Source organism: Chelonia mydas, chromosome 8, assembly GCF_015237465.2.
Source record: "Chelonia mydas isolate rCheMyd1 chromosome 8, rCheMyd1.pri.v2, whole genome shotgun sequence".
NCBI classification, from domain to species: Eukaryota; Metazoa; Chordata; order Testudines; family Cheloniidae; genus Chelonia; species Chelonia mydas.
In genome coordinates, this window is record NC_057854.1 from 40,328,950 (window position 1) to 40,338,077 (window position 9,128).

The 9,128-nt window shown below is 40.0% G+C and overlaps 1 long non-coding RNA gene across 1 annotated transcript; it reads left to right on the top strand.

Moving 5' to 3' along the window:
* Nucleotides 1–4,146: 4,146 nt before the first annotated feature.
* On the top strand, nucleotides 4,147–9,128 carry LOC122466841. Its single transcript, XR_006292724.1, has 3 exons — nucleotides 4,147–4,453; nucleotides 5,214–5,406; nucleotides 7,679–9,128. It is a non-coding gene; the product is annotated as an uncharacterized LOC122466841 (long non-coding RNA).

Here is a 9,128-nt window from a genome sequence, read left to right on the forward strand (position 1 = left end):
GAGGAGATGATCAGCCATCCAGGTGAGGCACACGGTAGCTGATCTGAGCATGGGTGAAAACATGCAGAGAGCAGCTCAGGGGCTGTCAAACAGGGTGTTTCAGATGCAGACAAGGCTGAGGTTAGCTCCATCCTTACATGGCACAGTCAATACCTGGGCTTTGTCTACACGGAGAGGTCACAGCAATTCACCCATCATGGGCGGCCACTGGTGCTCTCCAGCGCACTGGAGTCAGTCATCGTAGCACCTGACTAATGTGGAAATTCCCAGGGCAGACACAGCCTCAGGGCCTGGAGCTGCAAAGTGCCACCCAGTTGGAAACCAAAGCATTGTGCTTTCCCAGTGGAGCTGGGCCAGCACAGATTAAGGCAGGGTCTGGGGACCAGAGCCCAGCAGTACAAAGCGGGCAGGGCAGGGCAGGGCATCATTGACTCTATCTGAGAAAGACAGGGGGAGGAAGAGCAACAACTCTCTCAGAGCAGGGAGACAATGGAAGAAATGAGTCCATAGGGGAGACGGGGGAGGGAAGAGACAAGCTGTGGTGGTCGGTGGAAGGGGTGCATGGGAGTGATGGGGTTTAAGGGGAGCTAGGGTGTGACAGAGCTGAGGGAGGCTACTTGAGGAGCTGTGAGAACCAAAAGGATAATTAACAGCAAGCTAATTAGGCTCCTAGATGTGTCAGCTAATACAGGCCAGAGCCTGGTTTGGGTCTGAGTTGCTTAGTGAAGGAAAGAGACTCAATATCCTTCTTACACATTTTGTTAAATGTAGTGAAGAAACCAAAATAAACTCCAGAATCCAGATCACTTTGGTTGTTCTGCTTTAACACCACTGACTGACTAATAGCACAGTTCAATTATTTGCTGGAGGTCAAAAACGAGATGAAATAGCAAGTTAGCAGCAATATTGGAATTACATCACCAAGTCAGTGAAACCCACAAGTTATTGCAGACTGTATAAGGAGGCAGGTGTTTGTTTAGTTATGTGCCACAATTCAATAATTTTTACACAAGGCAGTGAAATCAACTTTTAGCTGGAGGAATATTTTGGTATTGGAACCCAAACTTTGCTTTTATTTTTAGAACACAGTCTCACGCCTCTTGAGATGTCCTCCTTATATTTCACTATTGTGTGGTAGTTAATCTGTTCCCTTCCCACCACATATACAGAATTTAATAAAATCATAGAATTGTTGGGGTACGTAAGGGTTAAGTAAAGACAGGGGTAACCGCTATCATGGTAATAGGGAGTGAGGCACAAGCAAGCACTGTTTCTTTGCTTGATAGATAAAGTTGCCATCCTTTTCCCTTCCCTTCTGCTTGTTAAGGATAGATAAGCATTGCAGCTGCATGAGGAATATGGTTGTCTGAAGAATACCCTTTGTGTGAAGAAGTGTTATTTCCGCCCCCCCCCTGCCCCCAGCTACATAAACGAGCTCAGGGCATAGCGCCTTCCTCCCTCCCCTGTGAACTGCAGATTAAGGGAACTTGTGGCTACATTTACTGCAAAGAAATCTATCTTCAAGGTAAAAATGTCTGTATAATATGCTTAATGCTGTAAACAGTAAACAGGGGCTGGTATAATTATATTCAGTATATAGCTATTAATATTCTTTATATGGGTGTTTATATTATCAAATAAGGGTTTTGTGGGTGTTGTAAAATATCAGATTTTTTAAATTTAAATAGGATTTTTTTGATAAAATGCTTTTTGAGGAAAAAACCTGTCTAAAGATAGATATATTATAGCTCAAAGATATCTCATCATGGAATAGGGATTATAAATTCTAATTTTATAGTATGTGACAATATGTTCATGTAATGTTTATGAAAAGTTTTGTAAATGAGTTCTAATAGTTCATGGATTAGGGACCCAATTTTATGGGGTTCCAGGGGCTTCTGTATAGATTATTTAGGTTAATCTTTCTATCTACCCAATGAGACTCAGTGCTCAGTCTAGAAGATACCATCAGAGATGCTTAGTTTTGCAGTTCTCAAACTGTGGATTTGTATCTCCAGAGATAACATGCTTGTTAACAGCAAAAATGTTTTAAAATAAATAAATATATAGAAGTGAGAAATAACAGACCTCAACCCTATTGTCCCTCTGCAAATTTGTGTACACAGAGTCAATCCCTTACCTCTCTCTAAAAGTGCAAAGTTTCAAAAAGTTCAATGAACAGAAGATTTTTGGGGGTGGAATAGATCTGGACAAGGAGAAGTAGTCTGGAGATAAATGTGAGAAGGGAGGGACAGGCAGTAGAAACAAAAGTGAAACTGTTTGAGCAGCATATTCTAGAAGTCTTGAGGTCTTTCTGAGTGTAGTCTTCATTGATGTGAGATCTACCATACCATTCTCTCACTAGAAGGGAAAACCTATAATGGCAGCAGGCCGTAAAAGAGACCTAGTTTGGGAATATTTTAATGAAGTTTCTCTACCCTTGGGAAAGACAGGCATCTGTGCAAAATGCAAACAGTGCAACAAAGAAATGCAAGGCCTCGTTGCCTGAATGAAACAACATCATGAGAAATGTTCCTTCTCAGGAGGAAGCTGCGTTGAAGATGATGAGAGGAACATGACTGAATATGCAGGATCTTCAGGTTGGTAAACTTTTTTATTTCATACTTCTTTCTTAAGGACTGCCTGTCTTCCTTCTGGACTAGTCTTGAATTCTCATGTTTGAGCAAAAAATATAGTTGTTACTCTATGGTACTATCATTTTAGATGCAGTTGTGATAGGCAGATCTTCCTTTTACAATTTCACCTTTAAAGTAGTACTGAGTGTCAGTCAATGCAATGAGTAATACTAAATGAGCAGTATGGTAATAATAATTAAATAATTGCATTGACTTATTTTGTTTAGGAGAATCCATCCTCAACATACAGGATTCTGAAGACTATCCACCTTCAAGATCACCATCTTTTTCTATAGTTTCAGAGTTATCTGCCAATGATAGTGCTTCAGTCATATCATGTATGTCACATAGCCACAGTATATCACCAGTAGCAAAAAGAAAAAAAAAATCTCCATCATCCAGAAACAACCATAGATAAGTTTGTGATAAGAACCAGCAGATTACAAAAAGAGGTAATTGATGAAAAAATTGCCCAGTTTGTTTATGCAATAAACTCTCCTTTCCGTATGATTGAGACGTTGAACCCATACTTCATTAACATGGTTCAGTCATTAAGACCAGGATACAGTCCACAGAGCAGATGTCGCAAGAAAATTCCCGGATAAAGTGTATGAAAGAGAACTTGAGTAGTGTGCAAAAGGTCTAGAGGGTGAAATTGTTAACCTTAGTCTTGATGGGTGGAGCAATGTCCACAATGATCTTGTTGAATGTGCTGGTGTGACAACAGAAGAAGGGAATGTCTTCCTTGCAGAAACAACTGATACATCAGGAAATGCATACGCAGCAGAATACTTACAAGAAGTAGCAGCAAAATCTATAACAAACTGTGGAAAAAAAATTCAAATGTCTAGTACATAGCTTGGTCACAGACAATGCTGCAAATGTATCCAAGATGAGAAGAAATTTAGAAGAGAGTCCCAAGCCAATAACATATGAGCAGCGTTCATTTGATGCACCTCCTAGCCAAAGACTTCAGTGTTCCAGAAATAAAGGCTGATGTTGAAATTGCAAAATACTTCCACTTTGCAGCAGCTGCTCTGAAAAAAGTGGGAGGAACCAAGCTAACTCTCCCACAAGACGTGCGATGGAACTCAGGAGTGGACTGTTTTGAGCACTGTATCAAGAACTCACCTAATCTGATGACAGTTTGTGAAAAAAATCGTGAAAAAATAGATGGCGCTGTCACAGCCAAAGTTCTCACCATTGGGCATAAGAGAAATGTTGAACCCATGCTGAGTACCCTGAAGCCTATTTCTGTAGCCTTGAACAAAATGCAGGGAAATCACTGTTTTATTGCTGACACTGTTGACATTTGGAAGGAACTGAGTGAGATCTTAAAAAAGAGAAATATGCAATGACAGTGTTAAATTACAAGCATTAAAAAAAACGAATGGGACAAGCACTATCTGCAGCTCATTTTCTTGCAAATATTCTCAATACTTGGTGCCAGGGTCAAACCTTAACTGCTGAAGAAGAGGAGTTGACTAGGACATGGACATCCAGCAATCATCCCTCCATAATGCCAACTATAATAAACTTCAGAGCTCAGGGTGAACCATTCAAGAAATATATGTTTGCTGATGATGTTTTAAAGAAAGTCACCTCAGTGAACTGGTGGAAGTCACTTAAGCACTTGAATTCAAAGACTGTTGAAGTAATGATCTCACTTTTAACAGCAGTAGCTTCTTCTGCTGGTGTAGAAAGAATATTTTCTTCCTTTGGACTAATTCATTCCAAATTGAGAAATCGTTTGGGACCTGAAAAAGCAGGAAAGCTTGTTTTTCTTTTCCAGATTATGAACAAACAGGAAAATGAAGGTGAAAACAATTGAGTTAACTGCAGAAGCCAATATTTTAAGTTTCTCATGTTGACCTGGCTGACATAGTCAATTTAATTTTTTTTTAATATTTCATTTAACTATTTTAGTTAAAAATAATTTTAACAAAAACAAACCTGATTTGAAAAAATTTGAATGTTTAACTAAATTCAAAAATGTATATGCTTGTTTTGTTAAAATATTATATGTTTACTGCTGAAGAAAAAAATCCAGAATACATAACATTGTTGTTTTAGTTAAATAAAACAATTTAAATGTCTGTCCGGTGATTTCTCCTCCTAATACAGCATGACAAGAAAATCCTTCAAATATTAGTGATTAACCTGTTGAATTGGAGATAGTTCACCTCCCAGTGACTTTATAAATATGTGCTTCAGTTACCTTTGGTAAATGAAATAACAAAACATCATTCATTTTCTGATATAGATGTAAAACTAATCTGAAAAGTTTTCAAAATAAATTACTTAAAAAATGTATAGTGTGTACCTTCTTAAAATGAAACCTACATCTGTCTCTGAGTTGTGAGGAATGTGCATTAAAGTTACAACAACCAACAAGAATGCACTTTTATGTAGAAATCCATGATTAAATCAAGTCTTTCTGACTAGTGGTTTATATCATGATTTAAACCAAATTGGTTTAAATCATGATTTAAAGATTTAAACCAGTTTGGTTTAAATCATGATTTAAATCAATTTGGTTTAAATCAAATCCACCCTGGTGTTTACATATTAACTTAGATAAAGGAGTGTGATGTGATTAACTTCGGAGCTTACTCGACAATTGGATTGAGGAGAACAAGTACCGCAATAAAGAAGCCCATTTACTCAATCTGCCTCTTGGTCCTCCTGCTCATTCTAACATCTGGCATCACAAACAGGATCCCAGGGGTGCGTCGTGCCTGATCACCACATCTCGCCATGGATTCAATGAGTAAGTTGAACGGGCCCTTTACTGCAATCCCAGTTAAGCAGTTTGCTAGTAAACTGGTGGGGAAATGGGGGGGTCCTTCCACCCGCCCCCAGAGATTGTCAGGATTGGCCAGCCATCCAGGGGTGGGTGGAAGCTTCCCTGGCATCCAAGTGCTCCCAGGAGTTTATTAATAAACTGGTAGGGAAATGGGGTGGGGGTTCTTATGTACCCCCCACCCCGGGATTGTCAGGATTAGCTAGCCATCCAGGGGTGGGTGGAAGCTTCCCTGGCGTCCAAGTGCTCCCAGGGTAAGAAAAAGGCTGTTTTGTTGCAGGTTCCGTGTGAGGGTGTGTCAGGTTTATGGGAGAAGGTTACCAGTCTTAAAAGCAAAGTGGAAACTTTGCAACAAATTGCTGAGGAACTTGTATGGACAATTTTAACTGTCTTAAATCAGAGAAACTGACCCTGAAGGGTCAAGTAGATGCCTTAAAGCAAATACTTGTTCCCAGGCCTCCATTTATCCACCCCCCACCCTCAGCCCCTCCTGCACCCTCAGCCCCTTCTGCTTTTAAAGGCCCCAGTTTACCTCCCTTTTAGTTTTCTACTTTTGGTTTTCTAAAGTTTTAATGAACGGTACTTTGCACTCTTAGTGAAAAGTTTGTTTGGACAAAGCATGAGAGAAGTCTGCTGCATTCCATTGAAAAGGTCCATGGGTGACCATGGAAACAAATGCTTTACTGCCTTTTTAAATAATTCCAAGGTAAAGGAAGCACAGAGTGAGGCAGCTGTGTCACAGGGGTTACAGGCAAAATGTACCACCTTAAAGAATTGAATGCAGAAGTAAGTAATTTAAAGTGAGTGAAGAGTTACAAGTAGCTTTTGTAAAAATTAATACTACAGAGTTTGGAGGGAATTTGGAGGGAAGTAAACAGTTGGGAGTTGTGAAAATGTTAAATGGTAACAGTTGTAAAAATGTTAAAGAGTAACAGTTTGTGGTTTAAGAATAACCAGTTATGTAAATATAAATATATGTGCAATTTGGTACCGTCACATTGGGTGGAATCCTGGTTGTTAAACAAAATATACTTGGGGGTCAGGTGGCTACTTCCACCACTATGTTTTTGTCCCGAGGAGCCTTTACAGCTATTCTGAGGGAAAATGGGCCCTTTTCCCACAGAAATGGTTTGTAAATATAATTTAATCAAAATCACTAAAGAAATATAAGGGGTTTCCATTGAAACTTGACTGTCTCCAATTGTTCAAGATGGGAATGTAATCTGGGTAGCTGTGTTTAAAAAAAAAATGGAAGGAGAGTTAAGCCAATAAAAAAAAAAAGAAGAATTTTCATGTGTATGTAATTATGTAAGGTTTTAATGACCTAAACCAACACTCATAGCTTGTAAAATCCTGTTTGTAGGTTTAAGATAAATTGGTTTGGTTTTTTGTTTTTTTTTTAAATAAAAAAACCCAATGCCACTAAAACTCCATTTGAATCTCTCATTCAAAGTTGCAATACTGACAGACCCTTGTGCCAGACAAGGGCAGCTAGTGTGATGTGGCTTTGGTATTTAGCATTTAACCCTTTGGGTAGTTCCATGTTTTTTCTAAAGTTTAATATCTTTTAAATAAGGACCAGAGAATATGTTCCTGGTCGGGGCAGCCAGAACTGGAAGAATGGGGAGAAATTCTGGAGCCTTTTTTTGGTAATAAATAGCAGCTAAGAACTGCAGGAGGGGAACAAAAAGTTGAAAGACAGTGTACCTCTGAAGGAAAAGCAGGGGTGAAATGTACAAAGAAGCAATGTCAGAAACACTGTATCTTGAGGTGGCTCTGAGTAATCTGACTGTCACAGTGTTAAATCTTGGGATAAATGCTAGGGAGTAATCCTGTAACAATATATAACGTGTATGATTTTGGGGGGAAATTTTGAAGCATGCTAAAAATGGTAATTGAAAGCAAATTTCATGTCAAAGGTCTCATGGTAATACTGCCTCTCAGCTATTACCTGTGAATAAACGTAAAGCTTGGCACAGCAGAAAAAACATTACAAACCTGGTCTGTTGTACAAGAGGGGAAACTGAGGTACACAACCTCATGAATTTCATAAATGAACAGTGGGATAATTCACCCTTTCCCTTTAAGGGTAAAAACCTAGCCTGCCTATAAAACAAAACAAGGAAAGTATGGAGGTTTTTTCCTACAATCAGCAAAAGGATTTGTAAAAGGAAGGGGTATTTTTAAGCAATAATCTTTCCCCACCAAGGGGCTGGGAAATGTTTATTTTGTTTTTCAGACACTCTGTGAGCAAGCTGGTGCCAGTGGAAGAACAACCCAGAACACCATGGGTCTACTGTCACGATGAAGACTGTGTTGTGTGTTTTGTGTTGTTTGTCTTGTTATTACCGTTATTTTGGTGACCATTGTATAAGGAGGGTTAACGCATATAGCAGCAAAGGTCAGTGCATGGTATAACCTGCGTGGAGAGCACGATCTGTCCAACTGGGGGAATCAAGTAATGTACTGCATTCCAGGAGAACACCATCCCTTCCCAGTTCCTAAATGGCGGTTTCCTTACCTAGTCTTTGACCAGTTGGGGCCCAGCCTGCTGCTATTGCGAACGAAAAATGGAGGACAGAAATGGGTTTATTGCACGCAAATAAAAAGGCACAGAATGGGGGTTAAAAATGGGAATGGATAAATTTTATTGCATGCCTCTTACAGGTGGACCCACAAAGGGAAAAAAAGGATGCCCTGGCCTGAAATAGAACAACCGTTGCTGCTATTCTTGCTATTGTAAGCCCTACCCAAATCCAGCAATGTGAAGTGGCAAAGGGAGGAAACACGTGGACTGCTACACCCCCAAGTGGTGGTAATGAGGCAAATAAGGACTTAAAGGATTTACCCGTGGAAAACTGTACTACTTATCCCCCATGGGAATTTGGCAATGTTGGTATGTGGTGTATGGATTAGAGGGTGGTGGGTCCTCACCCGGTGGAGAATCTCAAATTTATCAGGAAATATTGCATGGTATTCCTTAAAATATGCCATAATGAATGACAGTGGGAAACAGTCATTCAGACATGTGGTTTATCATGAAGGGCCCAAAAATATGACTATCTGGCATCCTGGGCATCTGGGTTATGGGACCCAATATTGGGGTGTGGTGTTACCATGTGTAACCATAATGGTACCTTGATAGAGGATAATCCTTAGGCTTGCAGTTACGTACATACCAAACTGGGCATAAAGTCTCCCCTGGAATGCTGGGAATATGACAATTTAACCGCTTTGCAGAATGTAACCCTACAGGTAATGTGGATGCCAAGCTGGAAGGATGCTGATTTAAGCTGGCTGCAGCCTGGAGCTGGAAATACTTCCTTATGGGTGAACGTGTGGGAGCCACTATGGGAGCAGGAGCAACCAGAGCTCATCAATATGTCCTTTCAGTCCATTACATGGATGGGTGGTACACCTCAGAGAATGGTGGATGAATCGGGCACACCCCAACTACAGAATATCCATAGAAGGGTTAAAGCAACTATTTAATTGGTGGGTGAGGGGATACACATGGAATTGTCGCTGCAGAAGGAATTTATGGGCAGTAGGAACCACAGGGTTGATTGTATGGACTTTGGGGGACTGTTGGGTAATTAAGTAATTAATAAGCCAAAATGTAAAACTTCAACAACAAATCAATGAACTACTGGCACAGCAACTGTCAGGGTTCCTTCCCCACTCTGAAC